Raw genomic sequence first — 26,750 nt, forward strand, 5'->3', positions numbered from 1 at the left:
GTTGCCACTAGACTCAAAATCAAACAACACACCATTCTCTGAACAACATAAAAGAGAAAAGAAACACACACAACAACTCTGAACATCCCACTGTACTGATGTCTTCAACAGCGATGGATTACAGTTCATCTGACTGCATTATAACCATACCAGGTCCTTTCATACCTGTTTCTGTTGTTAAAATACGGGAATAGTCTGCACATGAATCAAAATGGACAAGTCTTTAATCACAACTGAATAAACTTAGATGCAATGGAGAATAAATACCTCATGGTTGCTCAGTTTGATCTGACTTTTGTCTTCCATCACAGATCACTTCAGTTTCTCCAAACATCCAACTCTGAAATCTGCTTTCAGAACTTTTCACCACAGTCAATCATTCACCAGAACCAGACCTTCTGCAGCTCTTTCTGCGGTAACCAGCCTGGTTCTGATGTCCTGGTGTTACGGCGTAATTGTTTCGTCGTTTATCTGTTACGACGCTGCCCTCATTCTGCAACATGATCGCCATTTCGTGCCTCATTGCTCAGTCACTTTAGTCTGCTAACTGCATTACGCTGTTGTACACCGGTTATCACGACGTAACGGGTAACGCTGGTCTCACTTCCTTTATTCAAGGCTTTTGATTTTCAAAAAATCAACATCCACACCTGAAGTCCAAACTTTTCCTGTTTCACAGTAATGAAACACCACTGTTTTCCCAGAACCACAACAGTAAAATGCACTTAGTTGAACCACCATCACTGGTCAACCACGTCTGTTCATTTCAAATTACAGTTGTTTGAAATTTCACATGAAGTTCATGCGTTCTGTGATTTTAGCATTTAAGCTCGTCACTCTCAGATGTCCAGAACTGAAAGTTCAGAGTCCCGATAAATCATCGGTTGCACTCCAGCTGCTGCAGCCCACAGCCTCACTTTGAATGGGCCAAACTTTGAGAATCACTGCCTCTGGATGATCACCTGTTCACGCCAACTGCTTTCGTCTCACTTGCAGAACACATATCACTTAGTCGCACTTTGAAAGTATCTTGATCGATAATCCCAAGTACTTTGCTTCCACTTGAAACCTCCCAGAAACCAGCATACCATCTCAATCAGCCTACATTTATGGGTTCAAATCGCCATTTGCCATTGTCTCTCAGTTATAACTGGGACACCTTTCCACAACCTGACTTATGACGCCAGCCAGATGAGCAGCCAGGGAGAAGCCTGCCCACATAAATAAAGCTGCTATGAACAGCCTGCACAGAGTTTACAGCTCAGGTATGTCTGGCTCTTTCAAGGAACTTTGCAGTGGTTGCTGTTCATCTCACAATGGAGACTGTTCAATATCTCAAGTATCTGCTGCCCATGAGTTTGTGCCTACTTGAGCTGGTGAAAGCTGTTTTTGCATTTCATGATGGTGAATATTTCATAGCCAGCCATAAATGTCCTCAGTTGAGAATTCTTTTGTTTGAAGCTTTCAACTCATTTTAAATGTTGTTTTCAGTTCAATTTCGTTTCAGCCTGGTTAACTCTATCAATTGTTGGCTTGTTCCATTGACACGTCTCGTTCATGCCTGTTCTGTCTCAGCCCATTCTGACTTTTTCTTTTCGAGTTAACCCGTCTTCAGCGCTTGTTAGCAAGCATTTCATCGAGTTACCAACCCCTCCATTCTGATCTCAGCATCTGTTCAGAAAGTCTTTTCACTTCATTCAAAATGTCAAATGTTCACTGTTATTTGCAAAGACAAAACTACAGCACGAAATATCCACAGCCCTGTTAGCCAGCAAGCTGGAAATGAAGTTCTGCCGATTCTCTCCTTTCGTTTCATTTTGTTTTGTTGGTTTCGTTTTCATGAACAGAAGATGGGAAGAGTTTAGAGAGCAGCCATAGTCGAGATATATCATATGAGAAGATCTTTATTTAATCCAAAATAAATAACAATACGATTCTCCACAGTCTTATCATTTAATTCGGATCGATCCTTCGATACTGATATGTCTCGTTGAGAGGCAGTCGGTTCTTCGTCCACAACTTATTGTGCCGTTTTCAGAGCAAAATTATACTTTTCATTGAATGTCTCCCATCCTTTTTCAATCAAATTTTTTCCTGCATTTCACTGTACCAGAAAAACCATCCATCTCACGATCAGGCTTCCACATGTTCCCAGATTCTGTGCTTTCCCCAAATCAAAGAATTGAACTGAACCAAACAAACCTTCCTGTCCACGCACCAACACTGAGAGTCTTGGCACTATTCTTAACATCACTGCCCAACCAAGCACATAGATTGGTCAGCCTGACTCGGGCCTGCCTTGAACACACACACACAAAACTGAGTACTGTTGAACAAATGAGAGCTGACAAGGCTCTAAAGTTTTAGGTTTAAAGAGTACTAGGAGGACAAGAATACCAAACTCAGAGCTAACACGAAATTGGTTTCACACATTTTGACGTACTCAACACTTTCATGATAGTCCTTCCCTACTATAGTTCTTGAAAAAAATCAAGTCATGCCTGTTTACGTACAGACTAATGTAATTTCACGTTAGACAGAATTTGCAATTATTCGAATAAGAAAAACATTCTCATCACAGATTAGAATATCCTCGAATCCTCAATATTGCAGAGCACAGTGATAAACTGGAGACAGAGACGAATGGATTTTGAAAATTTCCTGAACAGGCATCTTAGTCGTGAATGCAACAAACAAATTTCACCACCAGACGGTAAACACCTGGAAAATGAAATTGAACTGAGATCACACTTTCTGCGCATTTCGATGGTTCAATAGAATTTGACGCAACAGTTTCCAGAGTGACGATAGATGTCAAAGATTTGTCAATGGAATATTACTATGACAAATGGCTGTTTTAAATTATGCGAGGTGGCTCATTCAATACAGGTATGCACCTACCACTGAGCAAAATCCCAACCCCTGAAGCATTCACATTTTGATCATCCGTCTTGAGTTTCATGTGTTCTATGCATCTAGGGTATTTGCATTTAGGCTAATAGCTACTTATCAATGAGTGCATACCATGTATGTCTTTCTGTGATTGGGTTAGCTCACTCAGGATGATATTTTCCAGTTCCAACCATTTGCCTATGAATTTCATAAAGTCGTTGTTTTTGATAGCTGAGTAATATTCCATTGTGTAGATGTACCACATTTTCTGTATCCATTCCTCTATTGAAGGGCATCTGGGTTCATTCTAGCTTCTGGGTATTATAAATAAGGCTGCTATGAACATAGTGGAGCACGTGTCGTTTTTATATTTTGGACCATCTTGTGGGAATATGCCCAAGAGAGGTATAGCTGGATCCTCAGGTAGTTCAATGTCCAATTTTCTGAGGAACCTCCAGACTGATTTCCAGATTGGTTTTACCAGTCTGCAATCCCACCAACAATGGAGGAGTGTTCCTCTTTCTCCACATCCTCGCCAGCATTTACTGTCACCTGAGTTTTTGATCTTAGCCATTCTCACTGGTGTGAGGTGAAATCTTAGGGTTGTTTTGATTTGCATTTCCCTTTTGACTAAAGATGTTGAACATTTCTTTAGGTGCTTCTCAGCCATTTAGCATTCCTCAGCTGTGAATTCTTTGTTTAGTTCTAAACCACATTTTTTAATAGGGTTATTTGTGTCCCTGCGGTCTAACTTCTAGAGTTCTTTGTATATTTTGGATATAAGCCCTCTATCTGTTGTAGGATAGGTAAATAACTATTCCCAATCCGTTGGTTGCCATTTTGTCCTAACCACAGTGTCCTTTGCCTTACAGAAGCTTTGCAGTTTTATGAGATCCCATCTGTCGATTCTTGATCTTAGAGCATAAGCCATTGGTGTTTTGTTCAGGAAATTTTTTCCAGTGCCCATGTGTTCAAGATGCTGCCCTTCTTTTTCTTCTCTTAGTTTGAGTGCATCTGGTTTGATGTGGAGGTCCTTGATCCACTTGGACTTAAGCTTTGTAGGGTGATTAGCATAGATCGATTTTCATTCTTCTACATGTTTACCTCCATTTGAACCAGCACCATTTGCTGAAAATGCTATCTTTTTTCCATTTGATGGTTTTGGCTCCATTATAAAAAGTCAAGTTCCCATAGGTGTGTGGGTTCATTTCTGGGTCTTCAATTCTGTTCCATTCGTCTATCTGTCTGTCTCTGTACCAATACCATGCAGTTTTTATCACTATTACTCTGTAATATTGCTTGAGTTCAGGGATAGTCATTCCCCCTGAAGTCCTTGTATTGTTGAGAATAGTTTTAGCTATCTTGTTTTTTTTTTCTTTTGTTATTCCAGATGAATTTGCAAATTGTTCTGTCTAACTCTTTGAAGAATTGGATTGGTATTTTGATGGGGATTGCATTGAATCTGTACATCGCTTTTGGTAAAATGGCCATTTTTTACTATATTAATCCTGCCAATCCCTGAGCATGGGAGATCTTTCTATCTTCTGAGGTCTTCTTCAATTTCTTTCTTCAGAGTCTTGAATTTCTTATTGTACAGATCTTTTACTTACATGGTTAAAGTCACACTGAGGTACTTTATATTGTTTGGGTCTATTATGAAGGGTGTCGTTTCCCTAATTTCTTTCTCGGCTTGTTTCTCTTTTGTGTAGAGGAAGGCTACTTATTTATTTGAGTTAATTTTATACCCAGCCACTTTGCTGAAGTTTTTTATCAGCTTTAGTAGTTCTCTGGAACTTTTGGGATCACTTAAATATACTATCATATCATCTGCAAATAGTGATATTTTGACTTTTCTTTTCCAATCTGTATCCCCTTGATCCCTTTTTTGTTGTCTGATTGCTCTGGCTAGAACTTCAAGAACTATATTGAATAAGTAGGGAGAGAGTGGGCAGCCTTGTCTAGTCCCTGATTTTAGTGGATTGCTTCAAGTTTCTCTCCATTTAGTTTAATGTTAGCAACTGGTTTGCTGTATATGGCTTTTACTATGTTTAGGTATGGGCCTTGAATTCCTATTCTTTCCAGGACTTTTATCATGAAGGGGTGTTGAATTTTGTCAAATGCTTTCTCAGCATCTAATGAAATGATCATGTGGTTTTGTTCTTTCAGTTTGTTTTTATAATGGATCATGTTGATGGTTTTCCGTATATTAAACCATCCCTGCATGCATGGGATGAAGCCTACTTGATCATGGTGGATGATTGTTTTGATGTGCTCTTGGATTCGGTTTGCCAGAATTTTATTGAGTATTTTTGCGTCGATGTTCATAAGGGAAATTGGTCTGAAGTTCTCTTTCTTTGTTGGGTCTTTGTGTGGTTTAGGTATGAGAGTAATTGTGGCTTCATAGAAGGAGTTCGGTAGTGCTCCATGTGCTTCAATTTTGTGGAATAGTTTGGATAGTATTGGTATGAGGTCTTCTATGAAGGTCTGATAGAATTCTGCACTAAACCAGTCTGGACCTGGGCTCTTTTTTTTGTTGGGAGTCCTTTAATGACTGCTTCTATTTCCTTAGGAGTTATGGGGTTGTTTAACTGGTTTATCTGTTCCTGATTTAACTTCGGTACCTGGTATCTGTCTAGGAAATTGTCCATTTCCTTCAGATTTTCAAGTTTTGTTGAATATAGTCTTTTATAGTAAGATCTGATGATTTTTTGAATTTCCTCTGAATCTGTAGCTATGTCTCCCTTTTCATTTCTGATTTTGTTAATTTGGACACACTCTCTGTGTCCTCTCGTTAGTCTGGCTAAGGGTTTATCTATCTTGTTGATTTTCTCAAAAACCAACTTTTGGTTCTGTTGTTTCTTTCTATGGTCCTTGTTCTTTCTACGTGGCTGATTTCAGCTCTGAGTTTGAGTATTTCTTGTCTTCTACTCCTCCTGGGTGTATTTGCTTCTTTTTGTTCTAAAGCTTTTAGGTATGCTGTCAAGCTGCTGACATATGCTCTCTCCTGTTTATTTCAGCAGGTACTCAGAGCTATGAGTTTTCCTCTTTGCACAGCTTTCATTGTGTCCCATAAGTTTGGGTATGTTGTACCTTCATTTTCAGTAAATTCTAAGAAGTCTTTAATTTTTTTTCTTTATTTCTTCCTTGACCAGGTTATCATTGAGTAGAGCATTGTTCAACTTCCACGTATATGTGGGCGGTCTTTCCTTTATTGTTATTGAAGACCAGCTTTGGGCTTTGGTGGTCTGATAGCATGCATGGGATTATTTCTATCTTTCTGTACCTGTTGAGGCCCGTTTTTTGACCAATTATATGGTCAATTTTGGAGAAAGTACCATGAGGAGCTGAGAAGAATGTATATCCTTTTGGTTTAGGTTAGAATGTTCTATAAATATATGTTAAGTCCATTTGGTTCATGACTTCTCTTAGTCTGTCTACATGTCCGTTTAATTTCTGTTTCCATGATCTGGCCATTGATGAGAGTGGGGTGTTGAAATCTCCTACTATTATTGTGTGAGGTGCAATGTGTGTTTTGAGCTTTAGTAAGGTTTCTTTTAAATATGTAGGTGCCCTTGTATTTGGGGCATAGATATTTAGGATTGAGAGTTCATCTTGGTGGATTTTTCCTTTGATGAATATGAAGTGCCCTTCCTTATGTTTTTTGATGACTTTTATTTGAAAATTGATTTTATTTGATATTAGAATGGCTACTCCAGCTTGCTTCTTCTGACCATTTGCTTGGAAAGTTGTTTTCCAGCCTTTCACTCTGAGGTAGTGTCTGTCTTTGTCTCTGAGGTGTGTTTCCTGTAGGCAGCAGAATGCAGGGTCCTCGTTGCATATCCAGTTTGTTAATCTATGTCTTTTTATTGGGGAGTTTAGACAATTGATGTTAAGAGATATTAAGGAATAGTGTTTATTGCTTCCTGTTATATTCATATTTGGATGTGAGGTTATGTTTGTGTGCTTTTCTTCTCTTTATTTTGTTGCCAAGAAGACTAGTTTCTTGCTTTTTCTAGGTTGTAGCTTGCCTCCTTATGTTGGGCTTTACCATTTATTATCCTTTGTAGTGCTGGATTTGTAGAAAGATATTGTGTAAATTTGGTTTTGTCATGGAATATCTTGGTTTCTTCATCTATGTTAATTGAGAATTTTGCAGGATACAGTAACCTGGGCTGGCATTTGTGTTCTCTTAGGGTCTGTATGACATCTGTTCAGGATCTTCTAGCTTTCATAGTCTCTGGCGAAAAGTCTGGTGTGATTCTGATAGGTCTGACTTTATATGTTACTTGACCTTTTTCTTTACTGCTTTTCATATTCTTTCTTTATTTTGTGCATTTGGTTTTTTGACTATTATGTGTCAGGAGGTATTTCTTTTCTGGTCCATCTATTTGGAGTTCTGTAGGCTTCTTGTATGCCTATGGCTATCTCTTTTTTTAGGTTAGGGAAGTTTTCTTCTATGATTTTGTTGAAGATCTTTACTGGCCCTTTGAGCTGGGAGTCTTCACTCTCTTCTATACTTAGTATCCTTAGGTTTGATCATCTCATTGAGTCCTGGATATCCTGTATATTTTGGACCAGTAGCTTTATCTGCTTTACATTATCTTTGACAGTTGTGTCGATGATTTCTATGGAATCTTCTGCTCCTGAGATTCTCTCTTCTATTTCTTGTATTCTATTGGTGATGCTTGTATCTACGTCTCCTTGTCTCTTCCTTTGGTTTTCTATATCCAGGGTTGTTTCCATGTGTTCTTTCTTGATTGCTTCTATTTCCATTTTTAATTCTTTCAATTGTTTGATTGTGTTTTCCTGGAATTCTTTCAGGGATTTTTGTGATTCCTCTCTGTAGGCTTCTACTTGTTCATTTATGTTTTCCTGTATTTCTCTAATGGAGTTCTTCATGTCTTTCTTGAAGTCCTCCAGCATCATGATCAAATATGATTTTGAAACTAGATCTTGCTTTTCTGGTGTGTTTGGATATTCTGTGTTTGCTTTGGTGGGAGAATTGGGCTCCGATGATGCCATGTAGTCTTGGTTTCTGTTGCTTGGGTTCTTGTGCTTGCCTCTCGCCATCAGATTATCTCTAGCGTTACTTTGTTCTGCTATTTCTGGCAGTGGCTAGACTGTCCTATAAGCCTGTGTGTCAGGATTGCTGTAGACCTGTTTTCCTGTTTTCTTTCAGCCAGTTACGTGGACAGAGTGTTCTGCTTTCGGGCCTGTAGTTTTTCCTATCTACAGGTCTTCAGCTGTTCCCGTGGGCCTGTGTCTTGAGTTCACCAAGCAGGTTGCTTGGAGCAGGAAGGTTTGTCTTACCTGTGGTCCTGAGGCTTTTAATATTCTTTCTTTATTTTGTGCATTTGGTTTTTTGACTATTATGTGTCAGGAGGTATTTCTTTTCTGGTCCAATCTATTTGGAGTTCTATAGACTTGTTAAATAAATTATTATTTTTTTTTTGGTTCTTTTTTTTCAGATCTGGGGACCGAACCCAGGGCCTTGCGCTTCCTAGGCAAGCGCTCTACCACTGAGCTAAATCCCCAACCCCTAAATAAATTATTTTAATGATGACAAACTTTAATAGGTTTAAGCCTCAACCCATTCCTAGTTCAATTTCTCTACTTTGTTCTTGAATTTGAAAACATGACACCTCAATTTTCCTTTCCTGCTGCCTTGCCTGCTTTTTTGGCTGCCATGCTACCTCACCATAAAGGACTCTTATTGCTCTGGAATGTTAAGGTTAGATAAGTTCCATCTTCCATAAATTTTCTTTGCTCATGGTGTTTTTAATCACAGCAAAAAAGTAACAGGAAAGTAAATTAGTACCAGAGAGTGGACTATTTATGTGATCTTCTTCCTTTTTTTTTTCTTTCTTTCTTTCTTTCTTTCTTTCTTTCTTTCTTTCTTTCTTTTTCTTCTCTATTTCTTTCTTTCTTTTTTTTGTGGCAGACTTTAAAAGTTTGGACTAGAAAACTATTTAAATTCTTTAAGCAGAGCCTAGAACGCTGTTTCCGTAGAATCCTAGGAGACAGTAATACTGAAAGCAATGGGAATGTTGGAAGCCTGCCTAAAATGGTTCAGAACTGATCAATATTAAGATGGATAGAGGACAATCCTGTGATATGGTTTTTTTTTTCTACACATTTCCTAAGAACTTGTCCTAAGAACATGCTAACTTAGATTATCTAAATTTTTGGTAGAAGAAAATTTTAAAACAATGCACTATTAAAATTTTATGTAGTTATAATTGACAATTCTTATTCATGCCTACACCTAGGGAAAAAAAGTGCAAAATGTAATACAATATATAGAATTTGAAGAGAAAATGATTATTAATTATTTTAATATTACAACCAAAGCATGAAAGAAAAAAAGTTAATTTTTAAGGACATCTTCATTGGTAAGTAGAGGTCTGCTTTGCATTTCAATAAAGGGAAAACAATGTGTAATAGAGCTAAGCTTCCAACTAGTAAAAAGAAAATACCTACAAAGATTTTTTGCTCCTAGAAAGCAACTGTACAAAAATTATGGGACCAAGAGGAATGACTACCTCTCTAGATAGCAGCAGACCTTGGCAGTGTCATCCAAATTATGAAGGATCCAGTCCCAGGAATTAAATAATAAAAGGGCTATGGAATCATCCATGGTATTTATTTATTTTTAAGGTTAAATAAAAGTCTTCTCATATATTATATCTCAACTACTGCTTCTCCTCTCTAAACTCTTCCCAATCCTTCTGTTCCCTTCAAAAAAAAAAAAAAAAAACCCAAAAAATCAAAAAACCAACAAAAACAAAAAAATAGAAAACAAAAAAAGGAAAGAAAAATCAGCCCTCTCAAGGAAATCCACCAAATAACAAGTTTAATAAAGCTCAGCAGGAACCCTCATTTCAACACTGGCCTAGGCAACACCATAGGAGGAAAAGGGTCTCAAGAACACGCAAAAAGAGTCTAAGACAACACTGACTCCCACTGTTAAGAGTCCCACAAGAACACCAAGCTACACAACCAAAAGATAAATACATCACACCAGGGAGCTCTTTGTTACTTCATTCTCTGTGAGCCTCTAGTATCCCTGCTTCATTGATTGTGTGAACTGTTTTCTAATGGTGTCTTTGTTCTTTATGGTTCCTTTAATCCTTCCTCCACATCTTCTATGTTATACCCTGGCTCTGTCTAGTGTTTGGCTGGAAGGCTTTTCACTTGTTCCCACCAGTTGCTGGATGAGGTTCCTCTGATTACAATTGGGCTAGGTACCAATCTATGAGTATATCATAATATCACTAGGAATTATTTCATTGCCTTTTTTGTAGTTTTTGTCTTTGTTTGTTTTTGCAAGTAATATTTGGTTCTATCTTGGGTCTCTGGGTAATCATGCTCTGGATCTTTTTTTTTTAATTGAATTTGTTTAATTTACATTTTAAATGGTATCCCCTCCAGAAACATGCTATGCCATTCCTCCTTCCCCCTGCTTCTGTGAGGGTGCTCCCTTACCCCCCCACTTGTTCCCACCTCCCTGCCTTGACATTCTCCTACTCTGCAGCATCAAGTCTTCACAGGACCAAGAGCCTCTTCTCTCATTGATATTTAACAAGGCCGTCCTATGCTACATTTGCAGATGGAGCCATAGGTCTATCCCTGTGCACTCTTAGGATAGTGGTTCAGTCCCTGGAAGCTCTGGGCGCTCGGGTCAGTTGGTATTGTTTTTCTTCTTATGGGGTGGAAAACACCTTCATCCCCTTCAGTTCATTCCCTAACTCCTGCATTGCGGACGCCATTCTGAGTTCAAAGGTTGGTTGTGAGCATCCATGTCTGTATTGGTCAGGCTCTGGCACAGCCTCCCAGGAGACAACTCAATCAGGCTCCTGTTATCATGTACTTAACATTTGCACTATTGTCTGAGTTTCAGTATCTGTATATGTGGTGGGGCAATCTTTGGATGTTCTTTCCTTCAGTCTCTGCTCCACATTTTGTCTCCATATTTCCTCCTGTGAGTATTTTTGTTCCTTCTTATGAGAAGGTCTGAAGCATCCACACTTTGGTCTTTCTTCTTCTTGAGCTTTACTTGATCTTTGACAGAGGAGCTAAAACCATCCAGTGAAAATAAAGACAGCCTTTTCAACAAATGCTGCTGATTCAACTGTATGTCAGGACATAGAAGAATGCAAATTGATCCATTCTTATCATCCTACACAAAGCTTAAGTTCAAGTAGGTCAAGGACCTCCATATAAGACCAGATACACTCAAACTAATGGAATAGAAAGTAGAAAAGAGCCTCGAATATATGGGCACAGGGTTAAATTTCCTGAACAGAACAGATGGCTTATGCTTTAAGATCAAGAATAGAGGGGTTGGGGATTTAGCTCGGTGGTAGAGTGCTTGCCTAACAAGCGCAAGGCCCTGGGTTCAGTCCCCAGCTCCGAAAAAAGAAAAAAAAATCAAGAATAGACAAATGGGACCTTTTAAAATTGCAAACCTTCTGTAAGACAAAGGACAGTGTCAATAGGACAAAATGGCAACCAACAGATTGGGGAAAGATCTTTATCAATCCTACATCTGATAGAGGGTTAATACCCAAAATATACAAAGAACACGAGAAGTTAGACTGCAGAGAACAAAATAACCATTTTAAAAATGGGTTACAGAGCTAAACAAAGAATTCTCAACTGAGGATTATTTTATGGCTGAGAAGCACTTAAAGAAATATTCACCATCACTAGGGAAATGCAAAAAACAACCCTGAGATTCTACCTCACACCAGTCAGAATGGCTTAGATCACAAACTCATGTGACAGCAGATGCTGGCAAGGATGTGGAGAAATAGGAACAGTCCTCCATTGTTGGTAGGATGACAAACTGGTACAACCACTCTAGAAATAAGTCTGGCAGTTCCTTAGAAAATTGGACATAGTATACTACCTGAGGACCCAGCTATAAAACTCCTGTGCAAATACCTGAATGCTCCAACATAAGAAGGATATGTGCTCTGCTATGTTCATAGCAGCTTTATTTATAATAGGCAGACGCTGGAAAATATCATCTTGAGGGAGGTAACATAATCACAAAAGAACACACATGGTATGCACTCACAGATAAGCAGATATTAGTCCAGAAAACTAGGAATACCCATGCCTCTGGTTCTAACCTACCAAGCAATGATCTAAGCTCCCTCTCATGGCTTAGGCTTCAGTTCTGACCAGTCCCTGGTTGGCTACTCCCACAAGCTCTGTGCCACAATTATCTTAGCTCATCTGGCAGGCAGAAGAGGTCATAGATCCAAGGTTTTGTGGGTGGGTTGATGTCCCGGACATATTTGTAGGAGACTTGACTGTTTATAGGAAATGGCCGGTTTGGACTACATAAGTCATATTAGTGGAAAACTTCAAGAGAGTTGTTATTTTAGATTCCAGGGAATTTCCATTATGCTAGGTATATACACAAAGCTCAAATCCTCCTTCATTTGAGTTTTCTTTCCCAGTACTCCCTTCCTCTGTTTCTCTAACATCCTGCCTGCACTCAGTTTACTCACAAAATATATTCTATACCCCCTTTCCAGGGAAATCCATGAATCTATCCCTTAAGCCCCTCCTTCTTACTTAGTTTCTCTGGGTCTGTGGATTGTATCACTAATATCTTTTATTTAGCAGCTAATATCCACAAATAAGAGGACATATGATGTTTGTTTGGATTTCTATGTCTAGGTTGTCTCACCCAGGATGATTTTTTTTTTTAGTTCTATCCATTTGTCTTGACAGTTTATGAGGTCATTCTTTTTTACAAGTAATACTTCATGGAGTAATGTACCACATTTTCTTTATTCATTCTTCAATTGATGGATATCTAATTTGTTTTAACTCTTTGGCAATTATGGATAAAGCTTCAATGAACAAATAAAAATATTTTCAATGATTATATTTATTAATCACTATTTAGTTCTATAAGTATAATCCTATGTTTAAAGTGTGCTCAGACACACTTGTGGAGGAAGGAGGATATCATGTTAGAGCCAGATTTCTCCTATCATGTTGATTCTGAATAATGAAATCAGGTTTCAGCCTTGATTGTAAATGCTTTTACCTAATAAGCTATATCATTAATCAAGAAATTATGTTTACATAGATAAAAATGAGCCAAAATTAATAAGTAGAACTAAAACATATATTTATATTTTAAGAACACCATTAAATAACTATAGAAAAAGCTATACAATTACTCAATATAATTATATAAATCTGAAAGGTACTTTGGGATTATATTGATCAGATACTTTTCAAAAGTTACGGCTAAGAATATTTACAGTATGTGACCTGCTGCAGACCACCCAGGGTAGTGTGTCAGTAGAGGGACCAAGGCTTGGATTTCAGGTAGAGAACGGATTCGGCGTGACAGACAGACACAAACTTGAGGTGTGTGTTGCTGTAAAAAGCATTACTTCTTGGCATAGATTTAAGCAGTTAGAACAGGTACATCATAATTGGCAGTCATCCAGCTCTTATTCATTACCCCACCAATGTCCCTTGCAAGGAGGAAAGCAGAACGTACAGTCTAGGAAACAGTTCTCAACTGTAAACAATAGTTTAAAAACTGCAATTATATTGCCAGATTTGTGGGCACCAGGTATGCATTCATCATTTATCTTTGTCATAATAAAGTTTAAACTCTATATTTATGGCCATTCAAAAAGTAAGGAAACTTTTGTAACCGTCTTGATAAGTTTGTTCAATTTGTTGGAACTTGTCTATGATCTTTCTAAAAGAATCATTACTGTTTTGAATCATGCTAAAAAAAAATATTAACCAAAAGTGGGGGAAAGGCTTTTCTGGAACAGTCATGTTCTTAGTAACTGCAATTAATTTCTCTCCTATTTAGTGGGAGCTAATGGGTACAGCAGCTGAATTCATTGCAACCATTGAGTTTATCAGGATCATGATGCTGTGAGACGTTTCTGTCTCTGAACTTTCAGTTCCTGAGACATCTAAAGGTACATGACTATCTTCCCACACTGCTATATTCTAAAATCAGATATTGCTGACAGGCTTAAAATTGCTAAAATCACCAAGGCTAAAACACAGAAGGCACCTCCACCGCAAGCATAGACCCTAGTCATCATCTTTTTGTAGGGAGACTGCCCGGGACCTCCAGGAAGCCACGCTATTCCAGGCACATGCCTCTGTTCTGGATAGAAATGAAGCATAAGAGCTTCATGTCACACAGACTCTTCTGGATAGAAATGAAGCATAAAAGCTTCATGTCACACAGACTCTTCTGGAGTGGGTATGGCAGTGACCTGTATGAAATATGATAATATTCTTTGATTGAAAAGTATTCTGTGTTGAATATTTTAGACTTTTTTTACTTTTAGTAAGAACAAATTCTTTATCGCCACTGTCTTCTAGAAATGTATTGTTGTTTTAACTACTATATGAAGTTATAATTATCCTATAGACTAGTTACATATCTGATGTATACAAGTTAATACATTTGGTGATAAGCATGTTCACACACTCATAAGCTATTAATATTATCAACACCAAAACTATAGTAATTTCTATTAGTTCCCTAAGTTTCCTCACATCTCAGTACCACTATTAATTTTTTGGGAATTGCACCTAATATAAGACCTGTCCACTGAGAAAATTTAATTTAGTTTGTTAAAACACTAGAGAAGATCAGATTTCCAGATATTAATTATTCTGTATAGTGGAAATTTTGTAATCTTTGATTATTATTGTCCCATTTTGTTTTCAACAACTGCTGGAAACTAACATTTGTTTTTCTTTAGAAGTTTACCTCTTATAGTTTCACCAAAAAATACTACAATGTGCCTATTTTATTTCATGCAGCATATTCTATATCATAACTATATATGAATGAATAATCATTTGCCTATAGTTAGAGATAGATTTAAGTATCTCTTTGCATGTATATTCTCATACATAGATATATAAACAACTCTGTTATAATGAATTATGACAAAACTCTTACGTTATAAAAAATTAGAACTTTCGTTGTACCTCACAGGCAGAGTTAATATTATATCTTGAGGTTATTTAATCCATATTTAAGAAAACAAATCTAAAACTGGACCTGGACTTGTCATGCAATTAATTTTTATCACCTACCTAATGCATAGCTATAATATTAAATTAAGTACTTATTGTTCCACATCCCTGTCCTGGGATAATACATCTGTGTTGTAATAATCATTTACTAGAAAACACAAATAATGGCTGAAAGTAGTCTTATAAAATGGATATTCACCATACATGTTGAAGACAACATGAAAATATTACTTGATCAGCAATGATGTTTGTCCTATGGTTTGTTGTTTAGGTGAGTTAAGGTCAGTAACGTAACTCCTTATAAAGGTATGTTATAGAGTACTATGATATTTCCTTTATGGCTCATCATGTGATGTTTTCCATGTTTGCTAACTAGAGCAAAAACCTATATATAATCCAAAGGGATAGAGACAAGGTTGGATTCACAAGACACAAGGAGGCACAGATCAGACTCATGCACCTGGCAGACAAGAGGATGGTAGACACAAGGAAAGTGAAGTATAGAATAAATATTCAGACATTCTCCTGGCTAAATGCCACCAAAAATAAGCACTTTAATTTCTTTTTTTAATGCAATATTAATGGATTATTGGTGAGTAGGAGTTTAATATTAGTTCACTAAAAGTAGGAAAAATATAGAAAAACAATTGAAAATTTTGAAGTATAAGTTGCTTTGGCAAGTTGCTCCTGAGTTGTTAATCCCTTATAGGCCCACACATACACTAATCTAATAATAAATACTTTAAGTGCATATTTTACCTATTGTAAATAGTTCTGGGAAAACATGAGTGAAGGTATTTATTTATGATTTTGTTTTATATTTTCATTGAATTATTTCATTATTTTGATTACTATATCCTGTAACACATGTATAAAACAGTAATTGGTCCTGTGGGTGTGATAAGAGAGTTAACATTTTCAGACTGCTCATTCATTGCCAGAAATAATACCAAGCACCTCGCTTTGGATTGTTCTAAATATAATTACCCTGAGAATTCAGGAATGGTTCCATTTATTTCATAGTTGAGAAAAATATAGCTGAGAGAAACTGAGCACCACAAGAGGTTATGATGGTCATTTTCGCATCACAATGTGAAGTGACTTTATGCTTGCATTTTTCTAGCCTCTATGTTTTTGTTATTTTACAGAAAGTTTTTCCACATATGTGATCTAGATTATTTTAGTAGGGTTCTGGAGCATTTGCAGAGCAGATGTTGGAATGAACGGAAATCAAATCCAGCTGTTATTTTTCAGGAAGAAGCAATGAACGAAAACTCTGTAAAAAACAAGTTTGGAATGAAACATAATGATTCAATCAACTTCAATCAACATCATGTAAGAATAAAAAGAAAAACTTGGAACAATATTGCTGTTTTCTTAATATGATCACCACCCACTTCCATAACTTTTTTGGACTTTAATTTTTCTCCTGATATAGCCATCTTATCTCCTTGAATTGTTTTACTCATATTATTTCCAAGTTGCTATCTTAAAATGTTATTCTTGCAAATTATTTCATAAAATGCCCAAACCAACACTTGGATGTTAAAGATGAAGCTCTAATTTTTTTTTAATTATATCAAGAAGAAAATCAAAAAATTTCAGGAAACATCTATTGAAAACCCAAGATTCACAGGAAATTAGAGATACCAAGCATTTACCCTACATTGTATCAGTAATAACCAGTGCCTAGCAAAACATAATGCATAGTTGTAGACTAAAGTATTTGGTAGTAAAGAATTTACAAATGGCAATCAGTAATTTTACCCAGAATGATGGCAGAATAACATCATGTAAAGACTTTAAGATAAACAACAGAAAACAAAACAAACCACTAAACTCTACATAACTACCCTAGGACATCACTAACAAATTCCCTGCTCCTTCCCAAGAGGCTGAATTTGTGGCTGTGGAATTCATGTTACCACCAAAAGCTCTGGGAAGCTGCTCTCTCATCCTAGCAGAAAGATGACTCAAATCTTACTCCGTCATAACTTTACAGAAGGTCTGAGTTTCCTGAGAGAATGCTATTTTGCCCTTAGCCCAAATCACCTGTGTCAACTCTGGTGGAAATGAGTTGACTATATACTTAACTACATATGGGTAGACATCGAAAAGTTCTAGAAAGTTGTTAGTATATATGAGATTCTCAAAGCTTGAAAAACATTTACTACAATCATCTACTAAGTTTTCTCAGATAGACAAATAGCTTTCAAGTATCTTTAAACTTTCAAGCTATAAAAGAGTCATCTCTAGTTCTCTATACTATAAAAATATAATTTCATTTCATAATATGGAAACAATTAAGTTTCAAATCTGTTCACCCATTATAGCTGTACTGACTCTTTTTACATCAACTTGACATGGGTTGGAATCATTTTGGGAGAAACTAAACTGAGAAAATGTACACCAGAGTGGTCTGTAGCCATGCCTATTGTAAACTATCTTAATTGATCATTGATTTTTATGGAGAGAGATAAACTAGGGCATTTGCTCCTGGAGAATGTAAGATCAAGCTGAGCAAGCCATGAGGAGTAAGCGAGTAAGAAAAAAATGGTTTTCTTTTTGTCCCACAATTACCCTCCATTGCATCTGCTTCAGTTTTTGCCTCCATATTCCTATTCTGGTTCAATTTTTGCCCTGACTTCCTTGGTGATAGAAAGTTGTAGGCTAAAATGAAGCATCCCACCCCCAATGTTGCTTTTAGTCGTGGTATTTTATCACAGCAATAGGAACACTAGTTAAAAGACTTGTCCATGACATCCCTTAACTTATCTAGTTCAGGCACATTAGCAGTTCCATATTTTGTAAGAGGAAAGTAAATGATAGCTTAGTATTTTTACGTAAGATTTTCCTCTGAGAAAACTTTAGGGAAATAAAGGGAGATTGCTAGATAACCTACATAGTCTATCATAAAGCAAATTATTTAGAATAGATATCATGATTCTTTTCCTCCCACAAATTAGAAAGTCATGTATGTTATTTACAATGTAATTCTTTCAGAACTATTCCTTGTTCTCATCCTATTTCTTTTTCATCATTTATAATATACGAGTGCATATTTTTCCCAGTATACATGATTGTTACAGTTTTACATTAAATGTTACTGTGTTACCGAGACCTATTCACTTTTTCCCAAATTGTAGCAGAAATATTCTTACTTTTATCATGTCTCATATATCAGACCAAATAACCATATATACATACCACAGGCAGTATGTGGGCCATGTGTCCAATACTCTTATCAGCTAAAAAACTGTCTGTTTCTAAATCATAGTGTGTGTGGATAACAGATGGTTAAAAGTAGTATACCCAAATGATGATATTTCTTTATGACTTATGAACCACTAATGCTCATAACTCATACCTCATGATAAGTGGTAAATATTTTAAGTATTTGTATCTGACTACTAACTGTAGAGGGCAAATTATGAAAGGACCCTGAAATAGTATAGTTTATATAATGCAGGTCAAGATGAAAGTCTGTATCCATTCCTTTGTTGAAGGACATCTGTGTTCTTTCCAGCTTCTGGGTACTATAAATGAGGTTATTATGAACACAGTGGAGCATGTGTTCTTGTTATATGTTAGAGGATCTTTTGGGTATATGCCCAGGGGTAGTATAGCTGGGTCCTCAGGTAATACTATGTCCAATTTTCTGAGGAACCACTACACTGATTTCCAGAGTTGTTGTGCAAACTTGCAATCCCAGCAACAATGGAGGAATCTTCCTCTTTCTCCACATCCTTGCTAGAATCTGCTGTCATGTGAGTTTTTGATCTTAGCCACGCTGATTGATGTGAGATGGAATCTCAGTGTTGTTTTGATTTGCATTTCCATGATGACTATGGATGTTGAACCTTTCTTTAGGTGCTTCTCAGCCATTCAATATTCCTCAGCTGAGAATTTTTGTTAAGCTCTGTACTTTATTTTTTTAATAGTATTATTTGCTTCTCTAGAGTCTAACTTCTTGAGTTCTTTCTATATATTGGATATTATCTCTCTATTGGATGGAGGATTGGTAAAGATCTTTTCCCAATCTGTTGGTTGCCATTTTGTCCTATTGACCTTTTGACTGACAGAAGGTTTGCAGTTTTGTGAGGTACCATTTTTCAGTTCTTCATCTTAGATCATAAACAATTGGTGATAAATTCAGGAAATTTTCACCTGCCCATGTGAGCCAGGCTCTTCCACATTTTCTCTTCTATTAGTTTCAGTGTGTCTGGTTTTATATGGAGGTCCTTGGTCACCTGGAATTGAGCTTTTTACAAGAATGATTTGATTTTCATTCTTCTACTTGCTGACCTCCACCTGAACCAGCACCATTTGTTGAAACAGCTGTCTTTTTTCCATTGGATGGTTCTAGCTCCTTTGTCAAATATCAAGTGACCATAGGTATGTGGATTCATTTCTAGGTCATATATTCTATTCCACTGGATGACCTGCCTGACTTTGTATGAATACCATTAATCTTTTATCACTATTGCTCTGTAATGTAGTTTGAGGTCAGAGATGGTGATTCTCCCAGAAGTTTTTTTTTTTTTTTTCTTTTTTAATGTTGAGAATAGATTTTGCTATCCTGGGATTCTTTGTTATTCCAAATGAATTTGCAAATTGCTTTCTAACTATGAAGAATTGAATTGTATGTTGATGGGGATTGGATTGAATCTGTAGATTGCTTTCTGTAAGATGGCCATTTTAACAGTATTAATCCTTCCAATCTATGAGCATGTGAGATCTTTCCATTTCTGAGATCTTCAATTTCTTTCTTCAGAGACTTGAAGCTCCTGTAGTACATATCTTTCGCTTGCTTGGTTAGAATCACACCAAGTTATTTTATATTATTTGTGACTATTGTCAGAAATGCTGTTTCTCTAATTTCTTTCTCAACCTGTTTATCCTTTGAGTAGAGGAAGGCTACTGATTTGTTTGAATTAATTTTATATCCAGTCACTTTGCTTAAGTTCTTTATCAGGTTTTGGAGTTCCTGGTGGAACTTTTAGGGTCACTTAAGTATACTATCATATTTTCTGCAAATAGTGATATTTTACTGGTTCCTTTAAAATTTGTATACTTTTGACCTTTTTTTCCCCTCTAATTGCTCTGGGTATGTTTCCAAGTACTGTACTGAATAGGTAGGGAGAAAGTAGGCAGTCTTGTGTAGTTCCTGATTTTTGTGGGATTTCTTCAAGTTTTTCTCCATTTAATTTGATGTTGGCTACTGGTTTGCTGTATATGTTTTTACTATGTTTAGGTGTGGGCCTTGAATTCCTGATCTTTCCAAGACTTTTATCATGAAGGGGTGTTGAGTTTTGTCAACTAATTTCTCAGCATCTAATGAGATGATCATGTTGCTTTTTTCTTTAAGTGTGTTTATATAGTGGATTAGGTTGATGGATTTCCTTATATTGAACCCTCCTTGCATCCCTGGGATGAACCCTACATGATCATGGTAAATGATCATTTTTATGTGCTCTTGGACCCTGTTTGCAAGAATTTAATTGAGTGTTTTTGCATTGATATTCATGAGGGAATTTAGTTTAAAGTTCTCTTTCTTTGTAGAATCTTTGTGTGATTTAGGTATATGCATCATTGAGGCTTCAAAGAACAAATTGGGTAGTGTTCCTTCTGTTTTTATTTTTGTTGAATAGTTCAGAGACTTTTAATATTATGTCTTCTATGAAGTTCTGATAGAATTCTGCACTAAACCCATCTGGGCTTTTTTTGATTGGGAGATTTTAATGACTGTGCTTCTATTTCCTTAGGGGTTTTTAGTCTGTTTATTTGATACTGACTTAATATTGTTACCTGGTATCTGTGTACAAAATTGTGCATTTCATCCAGATTTTCCAGTTTTGTTGAGTATAGGCTTTTGTAGTATGATATGATTTTTTTCAATTTCCTCAGTTTTTGTTGTTATGTCTCTCTTTTCATTTCTTATTTTGTTAATTTTGATACTGTCTCTCTCTGTCCTTTGGTTCTATCTTGTTAATTTTCTCAAAGGACCAGCTGCTGGATTTGTTGATTCTTTATATAATTCTTTTTGTTTCTATTTTGTTGATTTCAGATCTGAGTTTGATTATTTCCTCCCATCAACTCCTCTTTGGTGGATTTGTTTCATTTTGTTCTAGAGCTTTCAAGTGTGCTGTCAATCTGTTAGTGTATTCTTTCTCCCGTTTCTTTTTGGAGACATTCAGAGCTATGAGTTTTCCTCTTAGCACTGTTTTCTTTGTATCCCATAAATTTGGGTATTCTGTGCTTTCATTTCCATTAAATTCTAGAAAGTATATAATTTATGTATTTCTTCTTCCTTGAACAAGTTATCATTTAGTAGAGCATTGTTCAGCTTTCATATATGTGGAATTTTTGTTGTTTTGTTGTTATTGAAGACCATCCTTAATCCATGGTGGTCTGATAGGATGCATGGTATTATTTCAACTTTCTTGTATCTGTTGAGGCTTGTTTTATGAATATTTGGCCAATTTTTGAGAAGGTATCATGAGGTGATGAGAAGAAGATATATTCTTTGGTTTTAGGATGAAATGTTCTATAATATCTGTTAAATCTATTTAATGAGAGTGGTATGTTGAAGTCTCCCACTATTATTTTCCATGGTGCAATATTTGCTTTGAACTTTAATAAATTTTGTTTTCTGAATGTATGCCTTTGCATTTGGAGCATAGATGTTCATAATTAAGAGTTCATCTTGGTAGATTTTTTTATTTGATGAGTATGAAGTGTCCTTTATTATCTTTTTTGATATCTTTTGATTGAAAGTGGATTTTATTCCCTATTAGAATGGCTATTCCAGCTTGTTTCTTTGGATCATTTTTGGTAATTTTTCCAGCCTTTTACTCTGAGGCTGTCTTTGTCTGCTTTGTCACTGATGTGTACTTTCTGTATGCAGCAAAATGCTAGGTCCTGTTAGTCTATGTCATTTTATTGGTTACTTGTGTCCATTAATGTTAAGACATATTAAGAAAGTGTTCATTGTTTCCTGTTATTTTTCATATTAGATGTGGAATTATGTTTGTGTGGTTATCTTTTATGTGTTGGTTGAAAGAAGATTACTTTCTTGCTTTTTCTAGGGTGTAGTTTCCCTCCTTGTGATTGAGTTTTCCATCTATTATTCTTTGCATGGCTAGATTTCCTGGATATAGTAGCCTGGAATGGCATCATATTCTATTTGGGCCTTTATGACATCTGCCCAGGATCCTCTAGTTTTCATATTCTCAGGTGAGAAGTCTGGTGTAATTACGTGTTACTTGACCTTTTCCCCTTATTACTTTTAATATTCTTTGTTTTGTGTCTTTGGTGTTTTGAATATTATGTGACCGGAGGAATTTTTCGGGTCAAATATATTTGGAGTTCTGTAGGCTTCCTATATTTTTATGACCTTTACTTTCTTTATGTTAGGGACATTTTCTTCTATAATTTTTTAAAGATATTTACTGGCCCTTTAAGTTGGGAATTCTCACTCTCTTCTATACGTACTATCCTTAGCTTTGATCTTCTCATTGTGTCCTGAATTTCCTAGATGTTTTGTTTGGATCTGGAGCTTTTTGTATTTTGCATTTTCTTTTAATATTTTGTCAATGTTTCTATGGTATATTATGCTCTTGAGATTCTCTCTTCAATTTCTTGTGTTTTGTTGGTGATATTTCATATACGACTCCTGACTATTTCCACTTCTAAATCCTGAATGGCTTTGTTCAATACTTCCACCTGTTTAGTTGTGTTTTCCTGTAACTTTTTAATGGATTTTTCGTTTCATCTTTAAGAGCTTCTACTTATTTACCTGTGTCCTCCTGTATTTATTTAAGGGATATATTCTCTTGAAGTCCTCTATCACCATCATGAAATGTGATTTTAAGTCCAACTCTTTCTTTTCCAGTGTTGGGGTGTTTGGTGGGAGAACTGTGTTCTCATGATGCCATGTAGTCTTGCTTTCTGTTGTTTAGGTTCTTGTGCTTTCCTCTCTCCGTTTATCTCTGATGTTAGTCCATCTTGCTGTCTCTGAATGGAGCTTGTCCCTCCTAAGATCCAATGATCTTGGCGTGAGAACAGTCCTGGTAGATGAGCAATTTCCAGGAAGATTTTAGTCAGGAGGGCTGTTGGAAAGCCTTAGCTCTGGACTCAGATGGAGACTAGAAGCCTAATTTTGTTTATGAAAAATTAAATTTAACTAGTACTCCTTGAAGATGAAATTTTATTTCCTTCATCTATTTCGTTCAATTAAATTATCAAAGAAAATATTGTTTAAAAATACATTGTTTAGATCAGAAAATGCTAACTTCAATTTTTTTTGGAAAGACTACACATATTTTTACTGCAATAAATAAACATCCAGCATACAAATTCCTATAATATTGTGCAGAATTACAATTCTGACTTAATACATAGTCTGTCACTTGCTTATCAACTTCCAATACTCTATTTACAATGCCATAATAGTCTTACAAATGCTACTTAGTCGGAAACCACTTATCTAAGATGACAATTAATATTAGAATCTTAGGCTAAAAAATAAGACAAATGAATTGAGATTAAAAATAAAATTTTAATTTAATTACATCTTTGTCATAAGAAATTTACTATATATGTATGTATATATATATATATACTTTTATATTTCAAATGAAAACTTATGTTTCTCTGTCATTTCAATATACTTAGCTAATATTGTCTACCATTTATTTCTGAAATATTTTTGCCTATTCCATCCCATCATAGCCATCTAGGTTCTTCTCTGACATTGTTTTCATATGATTTTAAGCTCTTCTTAATTTGTATTTGTGACTATTTCTTCTTCTGAATTGACAGTTCTTTCTTTGAACTCTTATTAGCCAAATTCTGATAATTTTTAGAAAATATGTATTTCTCCAGTATATATTTTACAATTTACTTACATAATTTACTTAATTATGTTATGTTTACATGCTGACTTTATTTCCTCAGATGAAGGAATGAGATGAGAGCCATACCTAAAATGTGTGATTATATTGCTTGGGCTAAGCCCAGAAAATATATTGTCCTTCTCAAATTATGTTTGTTTTTCTGTATTTAGAGTAGGAGTATTTTAACAAAAGAAAAAAAAACATGAATTTAGATGAGTTAATAAATGAGCAAGATATTGGAGGAATTGGAGGAGGAGAAATAATGTGATTAAACTGTATTGCTTAACATTTTTAAATAATAAAAAAACTTTGAAACAATGTTTAAAAGAGGGCTGTGGGAATTGTTTAATATTTAGAGGATAAATTGAATATAATCTAAATCTTATGTAGTGAATACAGTTACTGAACATCACATAGTATTCCTTAATGCTCAGATTTTGTGTTTATTGAGTCCATTAAAATAATAAGTAGAAAGCATTGGAAACATATAAAAATATCCATTCAAGAACATTAAAATATATAATATATATTTATAATATATAATATAGAAACTTGCGGATCCCTGCCCGCAGCAGCTCTCTGCTCCCAAACCCCGTGGGAGAGAGACCTCACCGCCTGGACAGGTGGGCATTCCTGAGACTGCAGAGCGGAAGAGACCACCAACACTGCCCACGCCTGCTCACATCTCTGGCCCAAGAGGAAACTGTATATGGCCTCTGGGTTCCCGTAGAGGAGGGCCCAGGAGCAGAAGTACGCTGCGTCTGAGACACCGCCAGAACCTGAAGGGACCGACCACATAAACAGTTCTCTGCACCCAAATCCCATGGGAGGGAGAGCAAAACCTTCAGAGAGGCAGACACGCCGGGGAAACCAGAAGAGACTGCACTCTGCCCACATCTCTGACGCCAGAGGAAAACACCAAACGCCATCTGAAACCCCGGTGCACAGAAGCTTCCAGAAAGGGCGACGCAGATCTTCCTGGTTGTGGCCACCGCAGAGAGCTCAAAAGCAACACCCCACAAGCAACCTTGAGCCTCGGGACCACAGGTAAGACAAACTTTTCTGCTGCAAGTGACCTGCCTGGTGAACTCAAGACACAGGCCCACGGGAACAGCTGAAGACCTGTAGATAGGAAAAACTACACGCCCGAAAGCAGAACACTCTGTCCCCATAACTGGCTGAAAGAAAACAGGAAAACAGGTCTACAGCACTCCTGACACACAGGCTTATAGGACAGTCAAGCCACTGTCAGAAATAGCAGAACAAAGTAACACTAGAGATAATCTGATGGCGAGAGGCAAGTGCAGGAAACCAAGCAACAGAAACCAAGACTACATGGCATCATCGGAGCTCAATTCTCCCACAGAGCAAACAGGGAATATCCAAACACACCAGAAAAGCAAGATCAAGTTTCAAAATCATATTTGATCATGATGCTGGAGGACTTCAAGAAAGACGTGAAGAACTCCCTTAGAGAAACAAAGGAATACATTAATAAACAAGAAGAAGCCTACAGAGAGGAATCACAAAACTCCCTGAAAGAATTCCAGGAAAACATAAATAAACAAGAAGAAGCCCATAGAGAGGAGTCACAAAAATCCCTGAAAGAATTCCAGGAAAACACAATCAAGCAGTTGAAGGAATTAAAAATGGAAATAGAAGCAATCAAGAAAGAACACATGGAAACAACCCTGGATATAGAAAACCAAAAGAAGAGACAGGGAGCTGCAGATACGAGCTGTCAAAGATAATGAAAAGCTGAAAAAGCTACGGCTCCAAAACACACAGGAAATCCAGAACTCAATGAGAAGATCAAAGCTAAGGATAATAGGTATAGAAGAGAGTGAAGACTCCCAGCTCAAAGGACCAGTAAATGTATTCAACAAAATCATAGAAGAAAACTTCCCTAACCTAAAGAAAGAGATACCCATAAGCATACAAGAAGCCTACAGAACTTCAAATAGATTGGACCAGAAAAGAAACTCCTCCTGTCACATAATAATCAAAACATCAAAAGCACGAAATGAAGAAAGAGTACTAAAAGCAGTAAGGGAAAAAGGTCAAGTAACATATAAAGGCAGACCTATCAGAATCACACCAGACTTTTCCCCAGAGACTATGAAAGCCAGAAGATCCTGGACAGATGTCATACAAACCCTAAGAGAACACAAATACCAGCCCAGGTTACTGTATCCTGCAAAACTCTCAATTAACATAGATGGAGAAACCAAGATATTCCATGACAAAACCAAATTTACACAATATCTTTCTACAAATCCAGCACTACAAAGGATAATAAATGGCAAAGCCCAACATAAGGAGGCAAGCTATACCCTGGAAGAAGCAAGAAACTAATCGTCTTGGCAACAAAACAAAGAGAAGAGCACACAAACATAACCTCACATCCAAATATGAATATAACAGGAAGCAATAATCACTATTCCTTAATATCTCTCAAAATCAATGGCCTCAACTCCCCAATAAAAAGACATAGATTAACAAACTGGATATGCAATGAGGATCCTGAATTCTGCTGCCTACAGGAAACACACCTCAGAGACAAAGACAGACACTACCTCAGAGTGAAAGGCTGGAAAACAACTTTCCAGGCAAATGGTCGGAAGAAGCAAGCTGGAGTAGCCATTCTAATATCAAATAAAGTCAATTTTCAACTAAAAGTAATCAAAAAACTTAAGGAAGGACACTTCATATTCATCAAAGGAAAAATCCACCAAGATGAACTCTCAATCCTAAATATCTATGCCCCAAATACAAGGGCAACGACATACATAAAAGAAACCTTACTAAAGCTCAAAACACACATTGCATCTCACACAATAATAGTAGGAGATTTCAACACCCCACTCTCATCAATGGACAGATCATGGAAACAGAAATTAAACAGAG

Source organism: Rattus rattus, chromosome 10, assembly GCF_011064425.1.
Source record: "Rattus rattus isolate New Zealand chromosome 10, Rrattus_CSIRO_v1, whole genome shotgun sequence".
Classification (NCBI taxonomy): domain Eukaryota; kingdom Metazoa; phylum Chordata; class Mammalia; order Rodentia; family Muridae; genus Rattus; species Rattus rattus.